The sequence below is a fragment of the Saccopteryx bilineata genome, chromosome X (assembly GCF_036850765.1).
Source record: "Saccopteryx bilineata isolate mSacBil1 chromosome X, mSacBil1_pri_phased_curated, whole genome shotgun sequence".
NCBI lineage: Eukaryota > Metazoa > Chordata > Mammalia > Chiroptera > Emballonuridae > Saccopteryx > Saccopteryx bilineata.
The window spans coordinates 31,978,096-31,986,921 of NC_089502.1; the positions used below are offsets into that span (position 1 = coordinate 31,978,096).

The 8,826-nt window shown below is 38.0% G+C and overlaps 1 non-coding gene across 1 annotated transcript; it reads left to right on the forward strand.

The window, feature by feature from the left end:
• Nucleotides 1-211: 211 nt before the first annotated feature.
• Nucleotides 212-316, forward strand: LOC136317980 (U6 spliceosomal RNA). Its single transcript, XR_010727965.1, has one exon. It is a non-coding gene; the product is annotated as a U6 spliceosomal RNA (small nuclear RNA).
• The last annotated feature ends 8,510 nt before the right edge of the window (nt 317-8,826 follow it).

Consider the following 8,826-nt stretch of genomic DNA (forward strand, 5'->3'; position numbering starts at 1 on the left):
TAGTTTCTTTGCAGATGTGCTGGAGTAGGATGCATCACCTTTGTGGGAGGTCCAGTCTGATTCTGATTGTGGTGAGAAAGGGAGACTCTGATCAAGGATTTGGAGAGAAATGTACCTCTACAGTGAGAGTGAGCAGAACTCTGACTTGAACATGCAGATCTTAATTTTGAGAGATGAACTTCTGAAAAGAAGCAGTTAAAGTTGGAAATTAGTGCTCACTTCAGCAGCACATATACTAAAATTGGAACAACACAATAGATTAGCATAGCTCCTGTGCAAGAATGACATGTAAATTCGTGAAGCATTCTGTATTGTATTTTGGAACCTACTTCTGCTTTTTGTGTGTACAGATTTTGATCTGTTATATTTGGCAGCAGTATTAAAATGGTGAGTAAAGAAAAAGAAATAAAATTGGGAATTAACTGAGGGATTCCTTTCTCAGGTAAGTGAGTGCATTTAAAACTTTAGGAAACTGGCCTGACTTGTCGTGGCGCAGTGGATAAAGTGTCAACCTGGAAACGCTGAGGTTGCCAGTTCAAGGCCCTGGGCTTGCCTGGTCAAGGCACATATGGGAGTTGATGCTTCCTGCTCCTCCCCCCTTCTCTCTCTCCCCTCTCTATAATGAATAAATAAAATCTTTAAAAAAATAAAACTTTAGAAAACTTTCTGTAGGACATAGAGACAGAGCAGTTTAAAATGAGCTTGGACAGGAGGTAAAGGAACTTCAAACAAAGCAAGGAGATATCTGAGCTTTAAAGGCTCAATTTTAACTGAAAATAAGCCTCTCTTGTTTGGTTAAGCCAATATAACTAACATGGATAAAGATAAATCAGAATCTAGGCAAACATGTGAATTAAAGGTACTAAAACAAATATACTTCTGTGGGTGACATTTTGATGCTTCCCCTCAGTTATTGAAGGCTCCCCATGTGACAGTCAGTGTACATACCTTCTGCTGATTTTCACACCAGCAGCACTAAAGCATATTCTTATCCCCATTTTACAAATGGGGAAACTGAGACTCAGGAATGTGAGGTGACTTGTCTAGCACTGTTCAGATAACAAGTGGCAGGCTTTGAATCCAGCTTGGCCTAACTCTATACCATGTCTTAGTTGGCTTGGGCTGCCATAACAAATGACCACGGACTTGGGTGGCTTAAATCAAAATTATTTTTCTCATAGTTCTGGAGGCTGGACCTTGAGACCCTGCCCAACCTAACTTATGGGCCCACCTGATCAAGGTGCTTGCTGGTTTGGTTTCTCCTGAGGGCACTTTGACTTGCGTTGGTTGCCTTCTCACTGTGACTTCACATGACTCTTCTTCATACACACACCTTCCTGGTATCACCTTTTTCTAAGGATAGCAGTCAAATTGAACTAGAGCTGTGCCCATATGACTCTTTAGTTTAGTTACCTCTTTAAAGGCCCCATCTCCAAATATAGTCATGTTGGGAGTTAGGGCTTCAGCCTATGAATCGGGGGACGTCACAAATTATGAATTAGTCTGTAACACCACCCTGGCCTACTATTCCTTAGCTGCAGTCTCAAGGGGATCTTGGACAGGACTTATAATAAAATAAGATCATATGGGGCTACTCTGGTCAGATGGCTGGGTATAACTGAAAGGATTGTTTACTCTGATGAAATTTAAGAACTCTTAAATGTGTTGGAAAGCAAAACCACAGTGCCTGCCAAGGCTGGGGTTTGAAAAGAAATCTGTCTTTAAGAGGGTATAAGTTACAGCAAAAATTATTAACAGATAAGAGATTTTATATTTTTGGATGTGTTATAATAGGGATTTGTTCACTTCAATTTAAATTATTCATTATAGTTTTTGCTTATAAACAAATAGCTCAGATTTTTATTTATCCTCTGACTGAAACCATGTCTATTTTACACTCCCTCCTTGGTTGACAGGCAGTTAGCTCGGTTACAGCTGGCAAATATTGGTTCCTTCCAGTACTCACTGGCACTGAAAGTTTAAAGCTGAGGTAAAATTTCCATGCAAGACCTTCAAAGCCTATGTAAGAATTCTCTTAAATCCTGAACAATAGTAACAGAACTCAAATGACAAATGCCATTTGTAGTAAGCCTTAATTGACCACGCAATTGCAGCCTGTGCTTGGGGTCTGGCTCTGACTCAGTTCTGAGGTTCCACTGTTGGCAAGCTGTTTCAAGATCTTGCTTCCCCACAATGGAAGCAGAATATAAAGGCCCATTAAATGTATATCACATTTGTTACTTTCTTCAAAGGACTGCACTTGTCACTCTGTCATAAGAGGAAGTTGGGTTTGTCTGATATCCTATTCTTCATTGTCAGATTGATAGAGTGCCCTGTGTACCTTAAAATCTTTGTCAACTGATTATTTTCCTTTTTTATTTCAGGATTTTTCTAGGTATAAAAATAAACAAGTCTCTAATTTCTGACCATAGTTACTCCTATTTTAAGTGCTACTTTATGCTCACTTTCTCATTTATCAGTCTTCTAATAATTTTCCATGAGCAGGATTCATATGCAGCAAATCTAGAAATCAGCCACGCCAATACAAACACTTTCCCACCGTTCTCTCTACTGGAGGAATACTTCTTACCTCCATTGGGAATTTAAATTATGCTCCCATCCCATGGTGGGCTTATATTCTTGCCTGGAAAGCAACTAATTTTGCTTCTTACTCACCTTAAAGTTTAAGGTATTATATATGGTCTACCGGAAAGTTCTGTCCGTTTCTATCACAAGTTTCGACACATAAGTACATGTTTATTTGGCGCATGTGTGCCTCTCTATTTTTTATCACTTAATGTATACATCTGACATAGCAAATTAACTAAAACAAAGTTGATTCACGTTAGTCTTATGTGTGAAGTGATAGTGTACCCATAGCTACTGATAAAGTTCATTTACTCCCTGGCCGGTTGGCTCAGTGGTAGAGCAGCGGCCTGGCATGCAGGAGTCATGGGTTCGATTCCCGGCCAGGGCACACAGGAGAAGCGCCCATCTGCTTCTCCACCCCTCCCTCCTCCTTCCTCTCTGTCTCTCTCTTCCCCTCCCGCAGCCAAGGCTCCATTGGAGCAAAGTTGGCCCAGGCACTGAAGATGGCTCTGTGGCCTCTGCCTCAGGTGCCGCTCTGATTGCAGCAGAGCGATGCCCCAAGATGGGCAGAGCATCGCCCCCTGATGGGCATGCCGGGTGGATCTGGTCTGGCACATGCCGGAGTCTGTCTGACTGCCTTCCCGTTTCCAACTTCAGAGAAATAAAAAAATAATAAAAAATAAATAAATAAATAAATAAATAAAGTTCATTTACGCCACTGTAATTTTTACAAATTTCAACAAGGAAGAAATGCTACAGAAGCATGTCTGTCACATCTACCATATTCCCCGGACTTAGCACCCTTTAACTATCACTTGTTTTTGTCCTTACAAAATTTTTTGAAGGGCAAAAAATTCAAAAATGAAGAACATATCAAACAAGCACTGGTTCAATTTTTTACATCAAAAGATAAAACATTTTTCAAAAATGGGATATACAAATTGCCCTCAGGCTGGCAAGAAATCATTAATAATAATGGCAATTATATTATTTAATAAGGTTTATTGACGGTAAGAAAAATTTGTATTTTGTTTTATTCCAAAAATGGACAGAACTTTCCGGTAGACCTTAGATATCCATAGATTTTACCATTTTAATAGGGATTTCTTTAAAAAAACAAAATCTTCAAAGGCCAAAAGACTGACTCTTTATTGGTAGAATGTCATAGAAAAGTGTGCATGCAGGTTGGGAGCTTCCTTTGATCTCAGCACCTCTCCACTCTGAGGCAGCCACATACTTCAGCAGTTTCCAATGGGAGGAAAAGGCACTTGTAATGATGATAGCCTCAGTTCCCAGGAGTTTAAATTTTTCTCTCAAACCAGGAATCTGTTTCAAAACAGGTGCTTCACCTATTTTCTAAATCAATGAAAGGCCTAAGATTTAGAAAGATACAAAAGTGTTTGAGCTCATCTTGCTAAGAATTAATTGTTTAAGTTCCTCTTTTAAAAAATTAAATTTCTATCTGGTTTTCTTTGTGCCTCTCCCCTCCCCGCTCTCCCTACCTCTCCTCCCTCTCTTCCCCTCCCCCTGTAACCACCACACTCTTATCCATGTCTCTTAGTCTCGTTTTTATGTCCCACCTATGTATGGAATCATGCAGTTCTTAGTTTTTTTCTGATTTACTTATTTCACTCCGTATAATGTTATCAAGATCCATCCATTTTGTTGTAAATGATCTGATGTCATCATTTCTTATGGCTGAGTAGTATTCCGTTAAAATTAATAAAAAATTAAATTTAATTTCTTAACATGGATTTAATTTAATTTGTTAACATGGATTCAAGAGTTCCACTGAATAGAACACCCTCCCCCTCCTCCTCCATGTCCCTAACTATACCTCCTTTTCCCCCCTCCCTCCAACTCCTGCACCCTTCCCTCTGGGACCTGCCTTCTTGTCATCTGTATCTCTGTGTTATGTGTATATAGATTTGCTAACCCCTTCACCTTCTCTAATCCTGTCCCTTCATCCCCTTCCCTCTGACAGCTGTCCTTCTGCTCCCTGTGACCCCGTCTCTGCCTCTATTTTGTTCCTCAGTTCATTTTGCTGCTTAGATTCCACATATAAGTGAGGTCATATGATATTTGTCTTTCTCTGCCTGGCTTATTTCACTTAGTATAATAGCCTCCAGGTCCATCCATGCCATTGCAAAAGGTAAGATTTCCTTCTTTTTCACAGCTGCATACTATTCCATTGTGTATGTGTACCACTGCTTTTTAATCCACTGGTCCACTGATAGACACTAGGGCTACTTCCATATCTTGTCTATTGTAAACAATGCTGCAGTAAACATGAGGGTGCATACATTCTTTTAAATCAGTGATTTGGTATTCTTAATATATATATGCCTAATAGTGGGATAGCTGGGTCAAAAGGCAGTTCCATTTTTAATTTTTTGAGGAAACACCATACTGTTTTCCACAGTGGCTGCACCAGTCTGCTTTCCCACCAGCAGTGCAGGAGGGTTTCCTTTTCTCCACATCCTTGCCAGCACTTATTCTGTGTTTATTTGTTAATGAGCACCATTCTGACAAATGTGAGGTGGTATCTCATTCTGGTTTTAATTTGCATTTCTCTGATGATTAGTGATGTTGAACATTTTTTCATATGCCTAATGGCCATCTGTATGTCCTCTTTGGAGAAGTGTGTGTTCAGTTTTGTTGCCCATTTTAATTGGATTATTTAACTTCCTGGTGTTGAGTTTTAGAAGTTCTTTATAAATTTTGATTATTAACCCCTTATTAGACGTATTGGTAAATATATTCTCCCATTGTGTGGGTTGTTTTTTTATTTTGTTCATGGTGTCTTTTATTGTGCAAAAACTTTTCAGTTTCATATAGTCTCATTTGTTCATCCTGTCCTTTATTTCACTTGCCCATGGAGATAAATCAGCAAAAAAAATATTTCTACGAGAGATATCAGAGAGTTTACTGCTTATGTTTTCTTCCAAGATGTATATGGTTTCATGACTTACATTTAAGTTTTTTATCCATTTTGAGTTTATTTTTGTGAATGGTGTAAATTGGTGGTCTAGTTTCATTTTTTTTTTTGCATGTACCTGTCCAATTTTCCCAACAACATTTATTAAAGATACTGTCTTTACTCCATTGTAAGGTCTTGCTTCCTTTGTCAAATATCAATTGACAATAAAGGCGTAGGTTTATTTCTGGGTTCGCTGTTCTGTTTCATTGATCTGTATGCCTGTTCTTATGCTAGTAGTAAGCTGTTTTGAGTATAATGGCCTTGAGGTATAACTTGATATCAGTAAGTTTGATTCCTCCCTCTTTATTCTTCATTTTCAAGATTGCTGAGGCTATTCGTGTTCTTTTTTGGTTCCATATAAATTTTTGGTATATTTGTTCTATATCTTTGAAGTATGGCATTGGTATTTATAAGATTTGTGTTGAATTTATAGATTGCTTTGGGTAATATAGATATTTTAATTATGTTTATTCTTCATATCCATGAACAGGGTATATGCTTCCACTTGTTTGTATCTTTTTTGATTTATTTTATTAATGTTTTATAATTTTCTGAGTACAAGTCTTTTACCTCGGTTAAATTTACTCCTAGGTACTTTACTTTTTTTGTTGCAATAGTGAAGGAGATTGTTTCCTTAATTTCTCTTTCTGACAGTTTATTGTTGGTATATACAAATACCACTAGTCGTCTATGGCCATAACACCCTGAACATGCCCGATCTCATCTGATCTCAGAAGCTAAGTAGGGTTGGGCCTGGTTTGTACTTGAATGGGAGAAATGCCACTGATTTCTGAATATTAATTTTATATTCTGCAACCTTAGCAAATTCATTTATTAGGTCTAGTAGTTTTTTGACTGAGACTTTAGGGTTTTCTATGTACAGTATCATATAATCAGCAAATAATGATAATTTTACTTCTTCTTTTCCAATTTGGATGGATTTATTTCTTTTTCTTGTCTGATTGCTGTAGCTAAGACTTCCAGAACTATGTTGAATAAGAGTGGTGAAAGAGGGCACCCCTGCCTTGTTCCTGATCTTAAGGGGAATTGCTTTTAATTTTTGCCTATTGATTATGATGTTGGCTTTGTGTTTGTCATAGATGGCCTTTATCATGTTGAGGTATGTTACCTGTATTCCCACTTTGCTGAGACTTTTGATCATAAATGGGTGCTGGACTTTATCAAATGCTTTTTCTTTATCTATTGATATTATCATGTGATTTTTCTCCTTCCTTTTTTTTATGTGATGAATCATATTGATTGATTTGCAAATATTATACCAGCCCTGCCTCTTCAGATAAAATTTCACTTGATCATTATGTATGATTTTTTTCATGTATTGCTGGAACTATTTTGCTAATATTTTGTTGAGAATTTTAGCATCTTACTTTAGTATGTATATTGGCCTATAGTTTTCTTTCTTTGTAGTATCTTTACCTGGTTTTGGAATGATGATTATGCTGGCCTCATAAAAGGAGTTTGGGAGTCTTCCTTCTTCTTGAATTTTTTGAAATAGCTTAAGAAGGATTGGAGTTAGTTCTTCTTTGAGTATTTGGTAAAATTTGCCTGTGAAGGCATCTGGTCCAGGACTTTTGTTTGCTGGGAGTTTTTTGATAACTGTTTCAATTTCATTTGTTGTTATCAGTATGTTTAGGTTTTCTGAGTCTTCCAGATTGAGTTTTAAAAGGTTATATATTTCTAGGAATTAATCCTTTTTGCCTAGGTTGTCCAATTTATTGGCATACAGATCTTCATAGTATTTTCTTACAATTCTTTGTATTTCTGTGGTGTCAGCTGTTACTTCTCCACTTTCATTTCTAATAATTTTACTTATTTGAGTCCTCTCTCTTTTTTTCATGACGGGTCTGGTTACAAGTTCAATCTTGTTTACCTTTTTAAAGAACCAGCTCTTGGTTACCTTGATCTTTTGTATTGTATTTTAGCCTCTATGTCATTTATTTCTGCTGTGATCTTTATTATTTCTTTCCTTCTACTTCCTCTGGGCTTTGCTGTTTTTTTTCTAGTTCTTTTAGATGCAGGGTTTAGTTGTTTTTGGAGCTTTTTCTTGTTTCTTTCTTTTTTATATAAATAAATTTTTATTAATGTTAATGGGGTGACATCAATAAATCAGGGTACATATATTCAAAGAAAACATGTCCAGGTTATCTTGTCATTCAATTATGTTGCATACCTATCACCTAAAGTTAGATTGTCCTCTGTCACCTTCTATCTAGTTTTCTTTGTGCCCATCCCCTCCCCCCTTCCCTTCTTCCACCTTCCCTCCCCACCCATAACCACCACTCTCTTGTCCATGTCTCTTAGTCTCGTTTTTATGTCCCACAAATGTATGGAATCATGCAGTTGTTGTTTTTTTTCGATTTACTTATTTCACTCCGTATAATGTTATCAAGATGCCACCATTTTGTTGTAAATGATCTGATGTCATCATTTCTTATGGCTGAGTAGTATCCCATAGTGTATATGTGCCACATCTTCTTTAACCAGTCTTCTATTGAAGGGCTTTTTGGTTGTTTCCATGTCTTGGCCACTGTGAACAATGCCGCAATGAACATGGGGCTGCATGTGTCTTTACATATCAATGTTTCTGAGTTTTTTGGGTATGTACCCAGTAGAGGGATTGCTGGGTCATAAGGTAGTTCTATTTTCAGTTTTTTGAGGAACCACCATACTTTCTTCCATAATGGTTGTACTACTTTACATTCCCACCAACAGTGAATGAGGGTTCTTTTTTCTCCATAGCATCTCCACCACTTGCTATTACCTGTCTTGTTAATAATAGCTAATTGAACAGGTATGAGGTGGTGTCTCATTGTAGATTTGATTTTTATTTCCCTAATAACTAATTAAGATGAGCATGTTTTCATATATCTGTTGGCCATTTGTATTTCTTTCTGAGAGAAGTGTCTGTTCATTTGCTCTTCCCATTTTTAAAAAAATTGATTTTTGTATTTTTCTGAAGTTGGAAACGGGGAGGCAGTCAGACAGAGGCCCACATGCGCCTGACCAGGATCCACCCGGCATGCCCACCAGGGGGCGATGCTCTGCCCATCTGGGGCGTCGTTCTGTTGCAACCAGAGCCATTCTAGCACCTGAAGCAGAGGCCACAGAGCCATCCTCAGTGCCCAGGCCAACTTTGCTCCAATAGAGCCTTGGCTGTGGGAGGGGAAGAGAGAGACAGAGAGGAAGGAGTGGGGGAGGGATGGAGAAGCAGATGGGCACTTCTCCTGTGTGCCCTG